Source organism: Castor canadensis, chromosome 14 (assembly GCF_047511655.1).
Source record: "Castor canadensis chromosome 14, mCasCan1.hap1v2, whole genome shotgun sequence".
NCBI classification, from domain to species: Eukaryota; Metazoa; Chordata; class Mammalia; order Rodentia; family Castoridae; genus Castor; species Castor canadensis.
The window spans coordinates 96,593,839-96,612,221 of NC_133399.1; the positions used below are offsets into that span (position 1 = coordinate 96,593,839).

The 18,383-nt window shown below is 35.1% G+C and overlaps 1 protein-coding gene and 1 non-coding gene across 19 annotated transcripts in view; one reads left to right on the top strand and one right to left on the bottom strand.

Moving 5' to 3' along the window:
- Marchf1 (membrane associated ring-CH-type finger 1) overlaps positions 1-18,383 on the top strand; it is an 814,712-nt gene that overhangs the window by 321,581 nt on the left and 474,748 nt on the right. For 3 of the 18 annotated variants that reach the window (XM_074055052.1, XM_074055062.1, XM_074055054.1), the window contains exon 3: positions 12,308-12,390. The exons of the other annotated variants lie outside the window; for them this stretch is intronic. The gene's annotated coding sequence lies outside the window, so the exon portion shown is untranslated. The remainder of the gene's footprint in view (positions 1-12,307; positions 12,391-18,383) is intronic. 18 annotated transcript variants of the gene reach the window in all.
- Trnaa-agc (transfer RNA alanine (anticodon AGC)) lies at positions 17,452-17,524 on the bottom strand. The gene has a single exon. It is a non-coding gene; the product is annotated as a tRNA-Ala (tRNA).

The following is an 18,383-nucleotide window of genomic DNA, read 5'->3' on the forward strand; positions in this document are numbered from 1 at the left end:
GTTTTGCCCAAAACAGCCTCAGATGGTAATCCTTTAACCTTTACCTCCTGAGTAGCTGGAATTGCATGTACCACAATGCCCAGCCCTCTTATGGAAAATTTAATAACATAAAAAATCCAATCAAAACCCCTCTAACTCATTGCATGAACTATGGTACTATCGTGATTTTTTATGATTCTCAGTATCTTTATCTACAAAGTAGGATGAATCACACCTCCCTGAAAAAGTAATGATAAATGCAGTGAGATGAGCATGGCAAATAATGTGCTTTATGATGTTTAGAGGTTCTCTGCTAGGTTAGGGAGTGTTTACTTCACAAAACTAATGGAAAATATATCATAGAAACTAAAGCAGGATAACAAAAACCAAAATCACTTTCTTAGGTGAAAATAATTGAAAAGAAGGATGGTTAATAATAGTAGAAAGTACATATTATTTTTCTTCTATTTTTGTGCCTTGGAGAGGATTGAAGATGGTGGATAGGATAAGGAACCAGAATTCCTGAGCTCTGTGAAAACACTTTGAGACATGGAAGTTACACTTGGGCCAGAGACAGAAATTGCACATCAACCTAGCTAAAAACTAAGGCAGTCACAGCACAAAAATTAAATCAAGGGGAAGACAACAAGCAATTAAAACTGTCAACTAGCTAGTCAAGGACATAGTGCATACCATCAATTAGAATGTTGGTGTGAAGAAGAAGGCAAAGAAACAGCACTTTTCAAAAAACCCAATTCAATAGAGGATCTAGTGGGGAAAGAAGAAAACTAATACTCAGTTCCTAACCCCAACAAAACAATGATAAATGTAACTAATGAGTGCAGTGTTGCCCAAAAAAAAGTCTCTCAAAGAGGAAATCATGGATGAGATCACTGAGAGACTCATGGAGAAGCTGTAAGACATGGTTGACAAGAAAGTACAAGACACACTCAAGAAATATCAATATGCCACAAATAAAAAGCTTGAGAAGACACAGAAGTTACTAAATGAACTCAGAGAGGACTTCAACAAACACCAAAGTGAAACAAAGGAGACTATAAAAAAAGAGATAAATGAATTAAAGAGGACAACACAAGATATGAAATAAGAGTTGAACAAAGATATGGAAAAACCTCAGAAAAAAGAATCAAACAGAAATCCTGGAAATAAAAAGTCCCTGTAGTCAAATAAAAAATACAGTGGAAGAACACTCTAGAAGACTAGAACGTTGGAAGACAGAATCTTAGGGCTTGAAGATAAAATAGATATTAAAGACAAAACATAAAAACTCTGAGTCAAACAACTCAAGAGCTGTGAAAGGAAGATGTAAGAACTCATTAACTCCATCAAAAGACCAAACCTGAGAATCAGGGATATTGAAAAAGGAAAAGAGGTGCAAGCCAAAGGGATATGTAATATATTCAGCAAAATAATAGCAGAAACATTTCCAAATCTCAAAAAAAGAGTTACCCATTCAGATACAGGAAGCCTCCAGGACACCAAACAGACTTGACCAAAATAGAAACTCTCCACAGCATATTATCATTAAATCAGCACAGAGAACAGAGAAAGAATATTGAAGGCTATAAGAGAGAAAAAACAAATAACTTATAAAGGTAAATCCATCAAAAATAACAGCAGATTTCACAACAGAAACCTTAAAAGCAAGACAAACATGGAATAAGGTAATTTGAGCACTGAAAGAAAACAATCTCAGCCCTAGCATACTCTACCCAGAAAAACTGTCATTCAAAATTGATGGAAGAATTAAAGTCTTCCATGATAAACAGAAACTAAAACAATATATGACCACCAAGGCACCACTACAGAAGATTCTACAAGGAATTATACACAGGGAAGATAAACACAAACAAATCCATGAGAGGACAGGAAGTATTAACCACAGGAGAAGACAAGGCAAGTAATCAGAGAGTAGCATTAATTCAGTTGCACACACTCAAATCCTTAAACAACAAAAACAACTAAATGGCAAGAGTCACCACATACCTATCAATATTAGCACTGGTAATGGACTCAACTCCCCCATCAAAAGTTTGACAACTAGATTAAAAAGAAAGATCCAAAAATCTGTTGTTTACAAGAGACCCACCTTATTGATAGAGATAAACACTGGCTTAGGATGAAAGGCTGGAAGAAGATTTACCAAGCTAATGGCCCCCCAAAAGAAGCAGGAGTAGCAATATTTACATCAGACAAAATAAACTTCAAACTTACATTAATCAAATGAGACAAAGAAGGACACTCCACACTAAAGGGCAATACATCAAAAGGAAATAACAATTATCAACCTATGTCAATTCACCCAACTTCATCAAACATATACTGAAGGACTTAAAACAATATATAGACTCCAACACAGTGGTAGTGGGGGACCTTAATACCCCTCTATCACCAATAGATGGATCATTCAGACAAAAAAAATCAACAAAGAAATCCTAGAACTAGATGACACCATAGATCAAATGGACCTAACCAATGTCTATAGAATATTTCACCCTGCAACAGCATACATTCTTCTCAGCAGCCCATGGAACCTTCTCCAAAGTAGACCACACCTTACAGCACAAAGCAAACCTCAGCAAATGCAAGAAAATAGTATATTATGATCACAATGTGATAAAACTGGAACTCAAGCAGCAGCAGAAAATATTACAAACAACTGACAGCTGAACAACGCATTGCTCAATAATCAGTGCATCATAGAAGAAATAAGGGAGGAAATCAAAAATTCCTGGAATTTAATGAAAATGAAAACACAAACTACCGGAACCTATGGGACACAGCAAAGGCAGTCTTGAGAAGAAAGCTTATAGCCACAAGTGCATATATTAAAAGGACAGAAAGATCTCAAATCAATGACCTAATGCTACATCTCAAATTCCTGGAAAAACAAGAACAAGCTAAACCCAAACGAGCACAAAGAGAGAAATAATAAAAATAAAGGCTGAAATGAATGAAATTGAGACCAAAAAACCCATACAAAGATGAAACAAAAAGCTGGTTCTTTGAAAAAATGAATAAGATTGGCAAGCCCCTGGCAAATCTGACTAAAATAAGGAGGGAAAAGACCCAAATTTGTAAAATCAGGAAAGAAAAAGGGGAGATAACAACAAACACAAAGGAAATCCAGGGAATCATCAGGGAGGACTTTGAGAACCTATATTCAAATAAAATAGAAAATCTAGAAGAAATGGACAAACTTCTTGATACTTATAACCATCCAAAACTGAACCAAGAGGCTATTAACCTGGCCCAAAAGACCAAAAATCGTATGTTCTCTGTCATATGCAGTCATTAGATCAAGGGCAAACACAACAAGGGGATTGAACTTTGATCACAAGATAAAAGCGAGAGCACACAAGGGAGATATGAGGATAGGTAAGACACCTAAAAAATTAGCTAGCATTTGTTGCCCTCAACACAGAGAAATTAAACAGATACCTTAAAAACAACTGAGGCCAATAGGAGAAGGGGACCAGGAACCACAGAAAAGGTTAGATCAAGAAGAATTAACCTAGAAGGAAATTAATGTGAGTCAACTTCCTGTATAGCTATCCTTATCTCAACTAGCAAAAATCCTAGTTCCTTCCTATTATTGCTTATACTCTCCTTCAACAATATTAGGGATAAGGGCAAAATAGTTTCTGCCAGGTATCGAGGGGGTGGGGGAGAGAGGGAGGGGGTGGAGTGGGTGGTAAGAGAGGGGGTGGGGGCAGGGGGGAAAAATGACCCAAACATTGTATGTACATATGAATAATAAAAAAAAATTTAGAAGAAAAAAAAGAGGCTATTAACCACCTAAACAAATCCATAACACATAATGAAATTGAAGCAGCAATAGAGTCTCCCAAAAAAAAAAAGTCCAGGACCAGACTTATTGTTCACTGAATTCTATCAGATGTTTAAAGAAGAACTAATACTCCTTAAACTTTTGCATGAAATAGAAAGGGAAGGAACATTGCCTAATACATTCTGTGAAACCAGCTTACACTCATCCCAAAACTAGACAAGGACACATCCGAAAAGGAGAACTACAAGCCAATCTCCTTAATGAACATTGATACAAAAATCCTCAATAAAATAATGGCAAAGCAAATCCAAAAACATATCAGAAAGACCATTCACAATGACCAAGTTGTTTTCATCCCAGGGACGTAGGAATGGTTCAACATATGAAAATCATTAAATGTAATACAGCACATTAAATACAGAAGCAAAGACAAAAACCACTTGATCATCTGAATGGATGCAGAAAAAGCCTTCCATAAAGATGCACAACATTTCATGATGGATTGACAAATGGGACTACAAGAAATTTAAAAGTTTCTGCACAACAAAAGGTCTCTAAATTGAAGAGAATATGCACAGAAAGGGAGAAAATCTTTGCTACTATACATCAGACAAGGGACTGATAACCAGAATATACAGGGAGCTCAAAAAACTAAACTCCCCAAAAATCAATGACCCAATAAAGAAATGGGCAACTAAACTAAATAGAACTTTTTTAAAGGAAGCAGTCCAAATAACTAAAAAACACATGAAAAAATCCTCACCATCTCTGGCCATAAAGGAAATGCAAATCAGCACTTCACTAAGATTCCACTTCACTCCTCCTAGAATAGCTACCATCAATAACACCACCACCACCAACAAATGTTGGTGAGGATGTGGAGTGGTGTGAATGTAAACCAGTACAAGTACAATGGAAAACATTATGTTGGCTTCTTAAAAAAACAAAAATACATCTGCCATATGATCTAGCAATACCACACCTAATGATATACCTTGAGGAATGTGACTCACTTCCTCAAGGTGAGGTGACTTACTACAAAGGCACCTGCACACCCATGTTTATTGCAGCACTATTTGTAATACCCAAGCTCTGGAAACAGCCAAGATGCCTCACTACTGATGAATGGATTAAGAAAATGTAGTATTTATACACAATGCAATTTTACTCAGCCACAAAGAAGAACGAAATTTTGTCATTCACAGGAAAAGGATGACACTGGAGAATATTATCTTAAAAGAAGTTGGTCAGGCTTAGAAGGCCAAAAATCACAAGTTCTCCTCATATGTGGATTATAGACTAACAAATGCAGTAATATTATTGGACATGGGTCACACACTAAGGGAAGACCACACATGCAAGGAATAGGGCAAGGGAAGGAAACCAAAAACTTGAATATGGTTGATGTGCTCACTGTCTAGGAACAAATATAGTAATCTTAAACTGTCCAAGACCACTATGGGAAGGGGACTAGGAAGTACTGAAGAGGTCTGCTAGAAATGAACCAATTTGAATTGTAATACACATGTGCATGGAAACAACACAAGGAATCTCCCTATATAGTTATCCTTATCTCGAAGTAGCAAAACACCATGTTTCTCTTACCGTCTTTTATGCTTTTTTCTTCTACAAAATTGGAGAACAAGAAGGCAGAACAGGTTCTGCCCCAAGGTGTGTGGGGGTGATAGGGGAGGTGGACCAAATAATGTATACACATGTAAGTAAATTCAATAATGATACAAAAATAAAGAAAATAAATTAAATAATTTTTATACTTTTAGGTTTAATATCATAGAGCAAAAATTTGCTTTTAAGGGTCATTTTGTTCTACTCTTTTGTGAAAATGTGGCAGCAGATTTTAAAAATATGATGGAAACTGAATTGGGTGGTGCATGCATTTGACATTAAGGCAACCAAAACCTTTGCTTTCAATGGTTGAACCCTCACAATCTGACCAAGATGCAGCTTAGAGTTAGGGATGCTGTGAAATATGCTTTTCTGCTTCCTTGAAACACAACATTCTTTTTTGGAATAATCTTTCCATTAACCACATCTGCATTGTTCCTACATAACAGCAAGCTGCTTGCTCTGTCTGGTTGTTGTTCCTTCCACCATGGCCTTGGTAGCAGTCCCATGAGGCCTTTTAGTGAGCACCCAAATGGAGTCTTCATATTTGCACTGACCCTAAGATGCTTCTGAAGAAAACACATGACCAATGAATCACCTATGTATCTATTTAACTTTGTACGGTGCTTTATCCAGGAGAAATCGAGCTGATTGTTAAAAGTTAAAAAAAAAAAAACAATTCTCAGCAGCTTGTCAAGTTCATCTTCATCCAACCTCTGTCTGACTTTGTTTCACCACTCCATTCAGACTATAGAAAACCTTTCCCATCTTTTTACCACCTGAACTACTTCTTCAGTTTTTGAGAAGAGGCACTGGAAGCATCACCATGGCAACTTGTGTCCTCTCTTGATATGATCAAATGCCATGGGCTCTAAGTGAGAAAAAGAAAGGAAGGCAGATTAGAGAATGGATATACATTCCTTGTTGGAACCAACGTTTATTATCTTTTCTTGCAAAATTTGGTGCTACAAGTTTTGACAAATAATTTAGGAAAGAGCATCTTGATTTGTGAGAAGGGCTTTGAGATTTGAGATACAGGGCAGAATAATGGCAACATGAGTTTTTCATGTTGATTCTAAGTTAAGTATTCCACATAGACAGTGCTGATTTGTAGCAGTGGTTTGTGAAGATGTGCTTCATTAAAATCCGGATTCTGCTCTTCATAAAATGGATTGCAAGTCAAGATGGAGGTACCAAATATGGTTAATTTCATGCTTGCTTCATGAGTTTCAAAATGAGACACAATTTATGAATTTGTCTATCTTTAGCACATACATTATTTTGTCACTGGTCTGTACAAGATATGATGCCCAATTCTTTGATGTCTTTTGCAGAGTGGCTTAAAATAATTGTAGAGTTAAAACACAGATGATGCTGTGTATATGCTTTCTAGGAAGTATGTGAATCTTTTAATGAAATTAAATTTTTACTGTCATTCTACTTCTTTTGTGTTTTTTATTTCTTGTAAAGTTGCTATGTTCTAGTTTAGAAGATAGCTCAAAGCTGTCTTTGGAGGCTTAAGGGAGGATGGATGAGAATTACTACAGGGTAAAAGAAGGAAAGTAAGAAGATGAATATGGTGGATATACTGTCAATATAAGAATTAATATAGAATTGTAAAACTGGCTGAAACCACCATAAGAAAGTGACTAAGGTGGAATGAAGAAAAATAGAGATGAACTAATTAGGATTATAATACATATATACATGGCAACATCACAAGGAAACTCCCTGTGTATCTAACCTTTATCTCAAACAAGCAAAAATGTCACTTTTTTCTTTTTTTCTTCTACAAAATAGGAAAACAGGAGGGCAGAACATGTCCTGCAGGAGAGTTGGGGAGTTGGTACCAGTGGGAGGGGGTAGGTGGTAGGGAAAGGGTTTATAAGGGTGAATATGGTACAAATATTGTGTACACATGTATGTAAATACAAAAATGATACCTGTTAAGACTATTCCAGGAATGGAGGGGGCATAAAGGAGAGCAGTGGAGAGGATGAATTCCAGTATGATATATTTGATATAGTGTAAGAACTTTTGCAAATGCTACGATGTACCCCCATCCAGGACAACAATTAAAAGAAGATATTCTAGGTGTGGCTTTATTTTCTGTTGTGCTGATTTTTGGCAAAAATATATATTTATAATGGACAGTGTAAGTTGCTATATCTAAGCTGATGGCTTCCATCCCTCATGTCCTGCAGGATCATTTACTTCACTAATACATAATTTCATGCCTTGTTAGAAAGAGAGAAGCTGTTGACTGTTGAAGGCAAAATGAGAAGACAAGCTTCACTGGAGATAAACGAACTTCTGTGATACCCAGAGAGAAATTGTCATTTATGGGGAATATACAGATGTGTGTATAGTAAGGAGGAGGCTTTGGAGAATGTAGCCTCTTGGGGCTGTTTTCACAATTTGCAAAACACTAACACATGAATCAGTTGCCTTGCTCTGTTGGTAAATTATACAAGAGTACATGGACAGACCATGTGAGCAGGCCTGTGTACATTTGCCAGCCAGATGGTGCAAGACAGTTTATTAGCACAGTGTCCTTTGATGATGTCTCTATTAGTCTTAGTCAAGATAACTATGTGCAATATGGTTCTAGTGCTGCAGTAGATAAAATATACCCATATTAACAGAACCAAAGTTGAGATGTTTAAGTAGGTAAAAGTCTAAAAGCAAAATTCCTAGCAGTTCACAAGAACTCATGCTCTGGTCTCTGCATTGGTGTGTGCATATGTGTGTGTCTGGTTTTCCCCTTGTATCCCAAACCAAGTTAAGGGTTTGGGCTACATAAGATCCCTTTTTTCTTTCTGTCTCAAAACTATGGCAAGACAGATGCTATGCCGCTTTTTTATCATACAAGAACACTCATCGAGGGTATTTAGATTCCCATATCCCCGAGTTGCCAAGCTTCTCAGTGAGTTCTCTTCCTTGGTGGGCTAGGTAGTATCTTTCAGCAAGGAAGAAAGATAGGTATAGTGTAACATTTTATTTATGATTTTGTCAGGAAGGTTCTTATTTTGCAAACATCTTTCTTTGCTGCTACTGCGAACAGTGCTTACTTACTAAAAATAGTATTTAAATTTTCCCACAATAAATTTTAAATAAAATCTCTGAACAAGATCTGCTAGCACAATTATATTTGTACTTTTGGAACCAGAAAGATTTCTGACATTGATAATTTAATATGGAATACTTTTCACATCAAGATATTTCTCTAGTTTAGTATTCTTAAATCATTATTGGATAAATTTGCCATCAATAACAAGTTTGACCTCTGCCTAACAATTTTTAGAGCTTTTTTCCCCCTTAAGTAATTTGATGATTTCATGCAATGTTCTCTATGGATTTCAGGGCTGTAGGCCTTTCATGCTGTTAAAATATTTGCATCTTTTAGTTTTGATGCCTCAGCAGATTTATTGGAAGAATACATAAATGATAGAATACTATTAAACATGCTTCTCTAAAATTTATAAGTGATAATATAAAATAAATTGTTACAGAAGTTTGTGGTGTACTGAAGGAAAGTGAAAGAATTTTGTGAAAATATTCAATCTGCAACTCAGGAATTTCTTTTGATGAAAATCTGTGCTCCATTTTCTTCCATGCTCAACTCCATCAGTTGTGATAATAGAAAAATAGCCAATATTGATAACTAGATATTTGAACATTTGGAAATATGAGGACTTATCTATTGACACATAACTGACCACCCCTAAAACTCAGTGCCTTAAACAAATAAGTATTGTATTTGTTCATGAGTTTTGTAACCTGGGTAAAGCTCAGCTGCTTCTTCTGCTAGTCCTACCACTGGTCATCCATTGGCTGCAGTCAGTTGACAGGTGACTAAGCCTAGCTTCAGCTCTGATGTTGGAAAGGCAGGGAGTCTGTCTTATTCTCTGTGGTCCGGGAAATGTTTGTCTCCACATGACCCAAATACATGGCTTCTTCATTCAGGTAGCCTCAGATACCTGGTATCTCAGGGCTCCCCAAAACACAAAAGCAAGGTTCCAGTTTAGGCTTAGGTCCAGAATTGAACCAATGTTAATTTAATTGCATTGTGTTAGTTAAAGAGTGTCACAGGACAACCTAAAATCAAAGGATTTGGATTATACTACAGCACAGGTATTAAGATAAGGCTTATTGTGAGCTGCCCAACAGACCACCATACTCATATTACACTATTCATTGTTTGTGTGATAAATCTGTAATACTAATATTATAGGACAATATGCAACTCAAAGTACAAGTGACTACCTCTTTTAGAATATATGTGCTATGAAATTGCATTTTCTTTTTACAATGGGCAAAACATAACTAATGAAAAGTAGATATATAGAAAATTAAATAAAATTGACCCAAAATGAATGGTGCACTAATTCTTTTACAAATGAATATAAGTGCTTAGAAAAGCTTTTAGACTAGAAGATACATCAAACTGCTATATTTTGTTAAATTAGAACTTACATGAATTCTTAAACTTATTCTGCTTGATAATATTTTCTTAGATATCTGTTGCATAGTGAATTTTATTAAAAATAAGAAAACATGTTGTCTAAAGAAGAACAATATAAGAACAAGACAATGTAATAACAAAGGAACATATTTACTAATACTGGAAAAATTAGTTTCCATAAACTTTTTCTCCATAGTTCAGTGACTCGCCTATTCCTACCCCAGAGTTTCTTAAGCTGTTGATATTCCAAAATATCAGTATATATATATATGTTTATGTATTTGGCCATACTAGTTTGAACTCTGGGCTTTGCACTTTCAGGAAAAACACTCTACTGCTTCAGCCACACCTCCACCCCTTTTTGCTCTGGCTATTTTAGAGCTATGTTCTCACTTTTTGCACAAGCTAGCCTGGATGATGATCCTCCTATTTACATTTCCAACCATAGCTGGAACAACAGATATGTACCACTACACCCAGCCTTTTCACTTGAGATGGGGTCTTTTTTGTTGTGCTGACCTAGAACTTCAATCCTCATCTCAGCCTCCCATGCAGCTGGGATGATAGGATCACGTCCTTATGTCCAACTATTGGTTGAGATGGGGTCTCATGAACATTTTTGCTCAGGGTGACTTCAAACCTTGATTCTCCTGATCTCAGTCTCCCAAGTAGCTAGGATTACAGGCATGAACCACTGGTGCTCGGTTAGAATCTTATTTTTTGTTAAAAAAATGCATAAAGAAAATATTTGCCATACATAAAATACAAAATGGTAATATCATCATATAAAATCTTACAATGGAATACGAAGTAGGTACATAATTAAATAGGAACATAGAGTAAAAATGCCAACAAGTAATATATAGAGGAAGAAATGCAAGAGACAATAAATACAGAAAAAATGTTCAACCTCCTTTAACCTCCGGTTAGAATAATAACCGGATATAATTTATCATCTGTCAGATTGGCAAGTGTTTTGAGAAAGCAGGACCATACAACTGTTGGTGGTATTATGTGTGTGATTTCTAAATATCAGCACAGAACTGTATACCTGGAATTAAAGTGAAAGTATCTCTTAGTGCAGATGCTAAAATAGTCTAATTTGCTGCTAAGCCAGTCATTTAATTTTTAGCTTCAGTTATAATAATCACTTCTAGAAGTTTTATGTAGCTCTTTTTCATACTGTTAGGTTATTTGGCATAGTTTGCTGTTAATTTACATCATGTTAAATCTTTTATTTTCTTTCTTTTTTTATTGTTTTGTTGGTTTGCAAAACACTGTGGCATTTACAAAATTTTCCCCATTCCTGAAATAGTTTCCACAGGTATCATTTTTCCATTTACATACATGTGTGCACAGTATTTGCACTATACTCACCTTCCCACACACTTTCCCCACCTCCTTCCCCATCTCACTGGTACCAGTACCCCAGGCGGGACTTATTCCGACCTTCTGTTCTGTGATTTTATAGAAGAAAAATATGACATCTTTTTTGTTTAAGGTATCTGTATAGAGAATTTTCTTGTGACATTTCCATGTAGATATGCATTATAACCCAAATAGGTTCATCTCTATTTTCTTTCTTTCTACCTTAGTCCCCTTCTTATGGTGATTTTAGCAGATTTAAAAATTCTATATTCATTCTTGTACAGACAGAACACATTTTATTTCTTTGAATGTACTAAGCATAATTGTCTTTTACGCTATTTCTTTGAATTCTAATATTTTATGTATTTCCAAGTCTATTTCTGGTCTTTTATTTTTCCTTCTAGTTTTTATTTATGATTCCTTATTTCCTCATGTGCTTGAATCTGGTTGATTGGTTGCTTGGTTTCCTTTTATCCCTTGAGCTGATTGTTGCTACTTTTGTGTTAGAAAATTATTTGTTTGAATTCTTTCAAGTCTTAGAATGAGAGCTGCTTTTTTTCCCCCGTAGAGGAATTTGATCTTCTATCAAATACCTGGACACTCCTTTTAGGAGATACTTTTAATTAAATACATGTCTAGGAGTTCAGTTATTAAGTCTATGTGAATTTCAGTCCAAATCTATAAAAAGAGCTGTGTGGAGTGGTGTCTGTACTTCTTATCATTTAAGTAACTTTTTCTTGTGGGTCCCACAGATGTGTCTGGAGGGAGAGGGACTCATTTCAAAGAGATGGGTTCAGTACATGGGAGGAATAGGGAAAGGAAAGGAAACCTAAAACTTGAATGCATTTGATCTGCTCACTGTAGTGGAGTGAATAAAGTAATCTTAAATTGGCAGAGACCACTATGGGAAGGGGACTAGGAACTGGTAGAGATGAACCAATGTGGGTGGCAATACCCATGTGAATGGAAGCAATGCTAGGAATCTCTCTGTATAGTTATCTTTATCTCAAACTAGCAAAAACACTAGTCTTTCTTATCTCTTATGTTTTCTCTTCAAGAAAATTGGAGAACAAGAGGGTGGAACGTACTGCCTGGGAGTGGAGAAAGGGAGGGGAAGATGGCCCAAACAATGTATGCACATGTGAGTAAATGTAAAAATGATAAAATAAAAAAAAATTGAAGAGATGGGTTCATTTCAGCCTAAGCGTGCATGTCGTTCAGGGGGCCTTAGATTAAAGGGTCTCTGAGCCTCTAGCCGATCTTGGGATGCATCCTGTTATTTCATTATCTCTCCTTTCCCTTTAAAGCTATCAAAACAAAAGCATAAACTCACTGAATTTGGCAAATGCCCTCAGGACAACATGGAATTCAGGGCTCCAATTAATCATTAGGTTTTCAGTTGTCACTTAGACTTTAACGTGGTTATTTTTATCTCTTGTCATAACAATGCCATGTAACAAGCAGATACAAAACTCTGATGGTATATAACAAGCATACATTGTTCATGTATCTGGGTGATCAATTAGCAGCTCTGGGGGTCTCACTGGGCTTGTTTCATGTTTGGGTGGGGCTGGCTGCTAGCTGAACATGGCCTCAGACGGCATGTCTAGTGCTTTGGTTCTCTTTGCAGTCTTTTCCTGGGGTTACACATATTTAGTGAGCTTGAGCTCATGCCTCTCAGGTGATGAGAGGGTATGAAGGAGCTAACTCAACCATGGAAGCACCTTTCAAGCTGTTATTTGCAACATGCTTGCCAACTCCTTCTCGACCCAAGTAAGTCAGCTGTGAAACCAAAATTAAAGCAAGAAGTGTAACTGGCAGAGAATGGATACTGTTTGAAGAATAGACTTATTTTTTTTCAGTTTTAACATTGCCCAGTAACTTCTTACTATCTTGTCAGTTCTATGTGTTATTAATAAGTTTATTGTTTATATTTACTTAACATTTTTGCTAGTTTTTTTGGTACAGATGATTCAAATAGAATATATAAGAAACAAAAGATGCTTTCACTAAATTTTTTTAAAGTTGTATAATTACTGATTTATTTAACACTTTTAGGCAGATATCAAATATAATACAGGCATGATGTCACCTTTGCAGATGGGTGAAATCATTGGACCAAACATTATTATAATCCAGGGTAGCATTTTTTGGTTCTTGTAATTGTATAGTAGATTTATTTTTTCTAATAAAATAGAATATACGGATTTATAAAATGAATAAAATATGAGTTACCCCTAACCAAAACCATTTAAGATATACCACTGCAGATACGTTTTTTTAAAAAAACCAATACTATACAAAGTATGTCTTCATTTCTTTTCAAAGCTAACAAAGAAAATTTTTCATGTCTATAAAGCCTCCCTTATTCCATATTTTAAAATTTTATTTCATTCTATATTTCCCATCATTTATTCAACTAAATATCTATTTTTATACTGGTTGTTTCTAACTTTTCAGTGTTACAAAAGAAGCAAAAAACATTCAGGTTGATTTTTGTTCTTTGTATCAATTTCCTTAAGAAAAAGTTGTTGGCACGCTACCTAGAAGTGATGCACTTTATTTTATTGGTTTGGGCACCATATTTAGATTTTTTCTGATTGGTCTAGCTAGAAACAGGGGTGAATAAAAAAGTAGAGAATTTGGCAGCTGTGGAACAAGTGCCGAGCCTCTGAACGAACGCTGCTGGGTTGGCGGCTGTAGGTGTGATTTGGCTACTGCTTCTCGTGTTTGCCTCTGGGCTTTATTGCTATTTATGGACCACCCATTTCTCATTTGTACATACATCCAATATGTCTTACAATGCTGAAGGAAGCATGTAAGAGCTAAATGCTCATGCTCATTATGGTTTTATGTATTCCAAAATACAGTTTTAAAATGTGTGAAAAATATGCTAACCTGTCCAAACGCAAAGAATGGACTCAAGGATCTGTGGAATAGAGCAAAAATGAGACTTTAATGACAGTCTTTCAAGATGAGGTGTCTGGTGAGCAGGCACACCCAAAGCGGTTACAACGAGCACCGTATTGTCTAGTGTACAAGTCTCTCCCCTGCTTCCTCATTGGCTGAGTACAGTCTTCCCATACATCGCCTAAATTTCCTATTGGGTCATTTTAAAATATATCTCTCTGGGAATTGGTCACATTTGAGAAGCAGGCCGTAGTGTTATCCGCCTTCCTTTGTGGTGGGATGGTCTCCCTGTGCTACGTGCTTTCTGGCGTGCACATAGTTTTGCCCATTTCCTCATTTTATTCCCTCTGAGTTTACGGTGCCTTATATATCTGCAAGCTGATGCACAAGCAAGAGCCCAATAATTTTCCTCTCAGGGTTAAATGCCTTGCCTTGAAAGTGAACCACCACTGACTTTATTTCTAACAAAATGAAATAATCACAGAAAGCTCTTAGCAAAATAATTGATCCACAGCAAGAGCTCAGCAAATGTCTCCTATTGTTACTTACTTCAGTTGGTCTTTCTAAAATAGTGTATTCAGGATAATACCCTTTATTCAAAACTCAGTGCTGATTTGCTTACTTCCTGTGTGATGATCTGAAAATAGTTAAAGTCCTTTCTACTGTATCCTTACTGTGCAGTCATCTGCCTGTTCTACTCAACTCATACATATTACTTGTTCATAATGTCTGCACAAGTCACTGGAATTAAAAAAAACACCCTTGTCTTTGACTTTGTTTACAGTATTCTGGTATTCCTTCTCCCTTTTTATCTATGTGAAGTATCTTCAAAACTACCACAGGCTGGGCGTGGGGCTCACACTTGTAAGCTCAGGCACTCAAAAAGTGGAGGTAAGAGGATTATAAATTAGTGATACAACATCTCAATCAAAAAGTCAAGCCTGGTGACATCTGTGGTCTCAGTTACATGGAAGGTCATAGAAAGGAGGATTGCAACAGGCCTCAGGCAAAAGGGAGCCCCTTTCCAAAAAGTAACTACAGCAAGAAAGGACTGTATATCTAGTTGTAAAGTACCTGCTTTGCACGTGTGTGCCTCTGAGTTTAACCCAGTAGCACAACAAAACATCAGCCAAAACCCTGCTATAATTTTCTACATGGACACCAGTTACCATTAGGCTCTCTCCTCTGAACCTTTATAGCACATGAAATCATTAGTTTTCCATTTGTCTTATTTAACAGCTCAATTATGTAGATTTCTTACACATTTTAACATCATTTTTATGTCTAATATATCAACCTCTATTAATAGGCAGTATACTTCTCTCTATCAATGTTCTCTGTGAAACCAAAGATTTAGGGCACTAATAAAGTATTTTTTCACTAGGAAACTTCGTTAACTTCAGGGTTTAATGCTCTCATTTTTTAAAAGGAGATAAGATTTTCAGTTTCCTTTCAGAAAGGTAAGAATGATGAGAATGCTTAAAGTTTATCTGCTTCTAGAGAAGCCTTTATGTAGTGAATAATAAGGCTGATATGAAAGCATAAATAAACGTTGGAAAAGGATAATGCTTTTACATTTGTTGTAGGAAAAAATTATACCTTCATATTAGCAGATCCTTTGTTGTTCTCACTGAATGTCTTCTATGATATATCAAATGAGGAAGAAATCATGGCTTTGTTTGTCAAAAATAACTTCCTTTTCTAGATTTTGATTAGCTTGGAGTGCAGGGCACAAACTTTTTTAGATCTTTCAGGCTTCAGTATCTCTTAAAAAATTTACAGATGCATGGTCATATTGTTAGCATCCAGATTATCTATTTGATATAAATCCCACTTTCTTGCTGCACTAAAATATTCATAAAAGATACAATGAAGCATTTCTCTTTCAGAACAGAGTGTAGCATTTGGGAAGAAGAACGCGTAAATTTCTATTTCATACGGTGTGTACTTACAGTGGGAGCCAGAAACACACAGCAGGGTGAGAAATTTTAAAAGCAAAGTTTACCACTAGGAAGTTATGTTTTGTCAGTTGGAATACAAAGAGGTGTCTTATAGAAAGAAAGAAGAGCAGCACAGACTCTCAAACAAAGGAACAAAACTTTAAATATTCATTGTAACAGTTTGGATTAATTTGGGGAAATGCATTGCCTGTGTTTTCTTTATGAATATTAATTAAAAATAAGTAAAATCCAACCTTTGATTTATTGTAAGATTAACAGTTTTGTTTCTTGATGGACAATACTTGGTAGCAGTTTCATAATATTTTAAACTATTATATTTTAATCACTATTAATTTTGTTTTGAAATAGTCATAAGAAAATACAAATTTTTCACTTTTGGGGGGTAAAGACCAAAAAGAAAAGAGGAGTTATGCTTTTATTTTTTTCTATTTCTTTTAAATTTGAAGGATAGTTTTAACGCTTTTAAGAATAGTAACTGGTAGTTATTACTTTTACTACTGATATTATCACATATAAAAAACTAAGATGTTTCATTTTGAAAGGGAGATAAAGTTATGCTTTTCATTATTATTTGTAAATTGGAAAATTGATGTTTGTTTATAATTCAAAGATCAGCACCAAATCAGATATTGCATTAAATTTTGGAATATTTTAACAGAATGAACAGAGGCCTTGAGACTGGCATTAATGCATTGTATGATTCTACTCTGCCTGTCTTTCAGGTATTTACTTATTAATACGTAGAAACAGAATTCACTTTGTGCCCCTTACAAATCTTTCCAAATGAATAATTTCATGTTACTGAATTGGGAAGAACATAATTTATCATCTAAAGCAGACTTGCTTTGAGTGGTGATTAGTATATTGATATCACTTTGACAACCATATTGCAACAGTAAATAACTTGTTTCTCCAGCATTTTTACTAATAAATGCATTGGGAGATTATTTACACTATTATCAAGTTAGATTGCAATACAGAGATGAAAGGGATAATAATATATGGCTTAGGGGAACATAGAGAGGAACATCTCCAGGGGTTCTTATAAAAATCCACTTGAACTTTGTTTAATTATGACTATTAAAAATACTTATTTTTATTGAATGGATTTATGCCTTGTAGCTTTTTCTTATTTTTCCTGGTTCTATTTCTTGGAGGTTACAGAGAAGTTTGCACATTTTTTCTAAGTGAAATCTGTTCAATTATGGGAAAACTCTTGTGATTGTTTCTATTTTTTCCTGGGGAAAAATCCCTGTTTTTCAACTTTTTAATCAAGTACCATGCTCTTGCACTTTATGTACTATTTCTTTTGTTTGTTTGTTTTGTTTGTTTGGCAGTACTGGGGTTTGAACCCAGGACCTCATGCGTGCTAGGCAGGCACTCTACCACTTGAGCCACTCCACCAACTTGCACTATTTCTTAATAATTATTTATTATAAAATATTTTTACTTACTTCATCACATCTTATTTCAGGACCACAAATAAAATAAGAAATATTTGATAAAATAAAAATAAAAATATTGTGTCAGTATAACTCATTTATTTGAGTACTAATTTTTATCACCATAGTTCGAGAGCACATTAGAAAATTGTTCTCAAATGCGATTAAGTTTTAGTAAATTCTCCAATACATCTTTTAAGATATGTTAATTCTCAATTGCTATTTCTGTAATCTATACTTGAACTACCATTTCTAAACTAAATTCTAATATTTTACATTATAATTGTCCATCTAGTGCAAAAATTCGAGAAAAATATAAATATTTTGGAAAAGGGTGATATTTGCTTATTAAAGTCCCTTATTTTCTTTGTACAAAAACTACAGCATCTGAAGAATATGACTGAAAAACAAAATTAAAATCATTTGGATTTGCAAATGAACTTTACTATACACTAAATTATCTAATTTAACTTAAATAAGATATTTATCCTATGAAGGAGAAAATGAAGACACAAAGATGACCAACAACTTAACCACGTTCATAACCAACACTAAACGACAGGCCTGAAAATTGAATGAGAGGCTTATTTAAGTCCAATCTGTGAACTGATTGAAAGAAATATTTCCTTCCTCAATTTTGCTCATCTTTATGAAAATATTATGCTAAGATTTTAGTAGCAAATTTTTGTTACTTTAAAAGTGTTCAATGTCACAGAATATTGCAAATCATAAATAATACAAATTTGTGTTTCACATGATAGTGTATTTTAAGAATAGATTTCATTGATAGAAATTAACAGAAGTGTAGTCACTTGATTATG